Source organism: Centropristis striata, chromosome 20 (assembly GCF_030273125.1).
Source record: "Centropristis striata isolate RG_2023a ecotype Rhode Island chromosome 20, C.striata_1.0, whole genome shotgun sequence".
Classification (NCBI taxonomy): Eukaryota; Metazoa; Chordata; class Actinopteri; order Perciformes; family Serranidae; genus Centropristis; species Centropristis striata.
In genome coordinates, this window is record NC_081536.1 from 28,056,260 (window position 1) to 28,062,160 (window position 5,901).

Here is a 5,901-nt window from a genome sequence, read left to right on the forward strand (position 1 = left end):
TTTTTTTTTTTTTTTTTTTTTTTTTCACAGCTCATGATATTACACTACCACATGTATCCTACTGCTGGTGCTTCACAATAAACGCACAAGCGAGCAAAGCACGGTGGGGCTTTTATTGTGAAGCAGCCACCGGAAACGCGATGTTTTTTTCCACGAAAGTTAGTGTTGATCTTAATCAGCAGAGGGATTTTGTTCAGTTGGCAAGACCACCTTTAAGCCAAGCCGGATCAGTAACGGTGTCCCTCCATATATAGGCCTACAGCCACATATGTCGGGAGAGGGCAACCTTGCAAATTCCATCCACTAATGAGGTGCATTTGAGAGCTTAGGGGAAAAAACGCTAACCAATTATTTATTAATTCACTGTCATTTATTCATTATTGTTGTTGTTGTTGTTGTTTTTGTCAAAGCAGTAAAAATGCATTCTAACTACATAACTTTAGGAGGAAGCCTGGGAAGAACTTTGACTCATAGATGTCTATTTTAAAAAATGAAAAACACCTGGTTATGTAAGAGAAGACAAACCTACACACAGAGAAAGATTATTGGCAGGGAAAAGAGCCTGAAATATGAGTGAAACAAGGGAGGATAATTAGAATGTGTTCCATTAACTTGCCCCGTTAACACATAATTTCCATTTCTGCCATTTAACATAGCAGCTCATCACTGTCTATTGGAAACCATGAAGGTGTATTAGTTCCAGGCTCTTTTATGTGTTGATATATTCCTCCTGCGTTGCGGAAAAACCTGCACTGCAAAAAAGGTGTGTCTAAAAACAAGATAAAAACACTAAATCTGAGGGAAATGATCTTGCTGCATGGACAGATAATTTCACTCGACAAGATTTCTTAAATTAAGATTATTAAATCTAGAAATAAGCATGTTGAATGCTTAAAATAAGTAATTATCTATTAAAACAAGATAAATTTGATTGAATTGAAAATTTAATTCTTGCAGCACAGAGTGCACTGTAAATTATTTATTTCTTACCAAGATAAAAAAAAAACCTTTAGATTTAGAAGTGTTAAATAATTAGATTTTTTAAATTTCTTATTTTAAGCATTCACATGCTTATTTCTCAATTTAACAATCTTAATTTAAGAAATCGTGTCAAGTGAAATTATCTGTCCATGCAGCAAGGTAATTTCCCTCAGATTTAGTGTTTTTATCTTGTTTTTAAACCCCTCTTATTTGCATTGTGTGATACCAAAACCTCTAAATGCACGATAACTTCAAACGAAACCGTTGTTCTCATTTTCAGCACACAGCCTGTTGTGTTGCTTTGCATTGGAATGCACAAGGACTTCTATTTCCGTCACAGTGTGGAGGAACTGATGTTGTGTCTCACTCGCTGAGCTGTGGGAAGGTCAGTGAGATAAATATACTGTGTCAATAGTACAGCAACTATAGGAACAAAAGGCGAGCTGCACAGCACTTTGAGAAATTGTGTTATAAATGCATGTAACAGGGCCCTTAATACAAACAAGATATCAGCTAGCATTAAAAATATTAACCTAATATAAGGTAAACACAGAACCTACAGGATTCATTTAAGTCAGCAGGTTTTTCAGACCACACCGCTGCTAACACCATGCTGTTTCTCCCAAGATGCAAAGCAACATCCCTGAGCCTCCTAACAGAAACAATAGTTCTTCACACAGTATCTCTGAGCACCCTGCTGGCCACAGGTCAACTGTAGCAAGATCCGAACACATTGTCTATAAAGACTGACTGAAAAGAGCTGAGGGGGGTTCAACGGATTTTAAAGTTCACAGCTTCAACAAGGAAAAGATGAATAACAAAAGCTGTGATGCTGTTTTTACATGTCAGAGGAGCTGAATGGCTGACAGCCACTGAGGCCCTCACAATTTATCTCCCGCAATAAGAGTCCTGCCACAGCAGAGTTACAGCTGTGGTTGATTTATATTTATTATTTTTAGTTACTGAGTTACTAAGATTAGATATTTCATTAAATACAAGTTAGCGGGATGTCAAATCGTACACCCCCCGGACGATTTTGTACAGCTGCAAAAAAACAGTCTGGAAAACCTGCAAAATTCCAAACTTTGATGATTTAGTTTGTGTTTTTTCCCCAATTTATGCATTAAAAAGAAGCTTAATGGGGGAAAAATGGCATTATATTCCACTGGCATACAGCTTTGTCCAAAATAACTACAATATGTGCAGTCAGCTTCCATCATGGATATAATTTTTCCCCAAAAATTCTGAGAGTGTAAATGTCATTTCATGGAGCCCTCTCACTAGAATAAGAGTACATGGTTTAAAGTATTTTTTAAATTAATATTTCACCCCAGTATTAGGCTTTAAATGGTTGAGTTTGGTCAGAATGTCAGTGTCTTTCTTAATTAAGTGGGCCTCACAGCAGTGAAAAAATACACTTTAACCACCCCTTTCAGTAAATTAAAGACACATTTCGAAGACATAAAGCTACAAAGTTAGCCATCTCTAAATTCATAACTGGCATTTGTTAAAGTGTCTTTAGTTTCCACATGGTCCTAATTGTCATCCATGAGTGGTTGCTGCTTGTACACTTGCAGTACTGTACACTATATATATATATATATATACATATATATATATATATATATATATATATATATATATATATATATATATATATATATATGTATATATATAGGGACTTTAACGCGTTAATTAAGATTAATTAATTACACAAAAATTAACGCGTTAAAAAAATTGACATATTTTGATCGCACTTATTTTTTGCACTGCGGAACGTTTCTCACTGGATGAGTTTCAGGTGGACAGATTATACTGGAGCACCAACTAGCGTTCATGAGTTCAGACAACAACAAACCACAGTGAACATGAAGGAAGAAGCTGATGAGACGCTTTGGTTGGCCCCGTGGATGATGGGACATTTAGTTACTAAAAAACAATGGATGGAAGCGTCGATAAGATCATGGTTGTGTTGCTATGCAACAAGGAATTCTCATATCACCGCAGCACATCCAGCCTCAAGTATCACCTCAATGCAAAACATATAGCAGCTTGTAGCAAGGTACACTTGCTACACTTAATGGCACAAATTGCACTGGTCTGTTGGACTTGAACAAAAATAAACAATATTTTTGTTGCTTAAGCTTATGTATTCAGTCATTATTCAATGGTATGCTAAAAATCCATGTGAAAAAAATTACTTTTCACTGTTCTCAGTATATATATATATATATATATATATATATATATTTTATGTGATGAAATTAAGCACCAAACCAAAGCCACAATCAATGACTGACCTCGGAATGAACAACCACGCCACCTTCAGCGTCTGAACATTTCACACTCACAACAAGAGGTATCAAGTTCTTGTAACACACAGCTTCACACACACACACACGCACACACACACACACCAGTACAATACAGTACAGTACAGTAAGTACAGTCTGCTATGTACTGTATGTTTTCCTTCCACTGGCCAGAGGCCATGAAATGCTCATGTGTCTGAATATCGATGTCAACACGACAAACAGCTGTTTATTTGTTTCCCTGTGATGATCATTTTAGCCTGTGGGGCCGACTGTAGCTTCTGTATTATTCAGTGACTGTTTCGGCACAGGAAGCCATGCTCGGTGATTCATTTGTCAAACACTGAAGCCGACACCTTCAGTACTTGTGGGAGTAACCGTTGTGACGCCTCTGTATCACATTCTTCAGATTACAAAGTACTTTAGATTACAAAGCAGTATCCCAGCACCACAGACAGTTAAAATCCCAATTCTGTGTTCTGTCTGTTTGCGATACTGTATGATGTTAAACACTGCAGCTCTGTGATGTTTTCTAGTAAACAAAAGTTATGTTTACACTTCCACCAAAACACTGTGTGACCTTGAGAACTACTAAATGCATCAAATGCATAGTCAATATATTATTTTGTGGATTGTTTATATCCATATGTGCTAACTTGCAGTTTTCTCTTTTGTGCTTTGCAGCTGCATTGCTACCTGCATGCTACACCACCAAATGTTCACCACAAGAATAGCGTGAATCTAACGGCAGGAATTTGAAACCTGTCACCAGCACTCATGCGTATGCACTTCTGTATACAATACAAATGAAACAGGAACCCCCTCCTCCATGTCTCCAGTCTGTAACCCAGCTTTGCTGTTTGAAAAGAGATAGCCCATGGGACTCCTGAAGTTGATCTCATGTGATATTGGTGGAGTTCCCCTTTCTTTTTTTCTGTAGAGCCAAACAAACAGGAATAAAGTAAATGAAAAAAAAAGATAAAGGCTGCTGCAGTATGTTTGCATGCAAATATCCACCCCTGCAGTATCATGAACACATCCATGTCAGCCAATGGAGAATATTCAGCACATCCAGGCTTCATTCAAAGCAGCCAGCTGAGCTCTGTGAAGATAAGGAGGCTCAGCGCTGCAATAAATGGCTTCAAAGAAGTCCTGACGCAAACACACACAAACCAGGACTTAAACATGTCCATTGATGTTCACACAGAGAAGTTGTCTCTTATGCTCTCTAGAACTGAGGTATTTTGGAACAGGATTCAATCTTAATACTAAATGACATCATTTTTCCAGCAGTGGCTCAGCATTTTGCATTTGCAGGTAAGATATGGTTTATGATGATTGAAGTTTTGGAAATATAAAGAGGCTAAAAATAAACTGGAAACACCACAAAACCCCAATTAATTATGCAAAATTTATATTTTTCAAACTTACATTTTTAGAGAAATGAAGACAGCTTCAATAGATTTAATGTTTATTAATAGTGTGCTTTTTTATTAACATTAATTTATTGTAGTGCTGACATCAACTTGTGTAAATTCTCACCTGCTTTTCCTTCTTCCTCCTCTTTTTGCTCATATTTGAGTTATAATGGCACTCTTATTGTATGGCTCGGTCTGACTGCTTTCATCAGCCCAGTTTGCAGCAGCAGCTGGCAGCTGTTTTCATCAAACAAGCTCCAGTAAACCCAATGCAACTCCCTGCCCAGCAGCAAACAGCACACACACACAGCCAGAGACTAGATCATACAGAAAGTGGAACATTTAGGAGCTTAACTGTCAGATATATTTCTTAAAATACACTTTATAATACTAATATAGTCTCTTTTTTCCCCTCCTTTTTCTTTGTTTTCTCTCTTTTTTCCAACCTTATTATCTTATTTGTATATACATTTTCAGGAATGCAAAAATGTGACGTGAACAAATGTTAAGTCTATTAACTCCTGCAGTAAAGTATAAAGCAACAGGAATGAGTTCTTAAAACCGGAAGTAAGTTTGCATTTTTGCACCCTGGGGTCCTCTCAAACTCAGTGAGGATTTTTGGTGAGATGCCTGAAATAAAGTCTATGGTTAACACAAGCTGAAGAGATGTTCGTGTTTTGTTGTACGACATGAAAAACGTTAGTAAATACCCCCACTTGTGAATTTTGGAGTTTTTACGTGTCCTTAAAAAGGCAATTGCTAACAGGTGGCTAAATGAGACTACAGTGGTTGTTTAAACTCTTGTAGATTGTAAATTATGTTAATAAACAATTTATTAGACTATGGATTTGCTAGCTTGTGGAAATGGGGTCATCCCTATGTTCCCCGCTAGGGAAACATAGGCCCCCATTTAGAAAAAAGGTCCTATGTTCCCCGTTTTTCCCAAAAGGGTCCTATGTTCCCCTGTAGCAATACATACCGGGGAACATAGGACCTTTTTTCTGAAAAAGGGTCCTATGCTCCCCGCAATCTATCAATCTTTCCGGTAGACTCTCAGCATGGCCAGCAGGCCTACCGTCACATGGCCCACCTTAGCTCAAGCAGAACAATTGGCACAGCAGCTACTTTCTGGTTACTTTGCAGTTCATTTTTTAACTTTTTAAATAGGGTTAGGCCTATTTGGCAGTAAT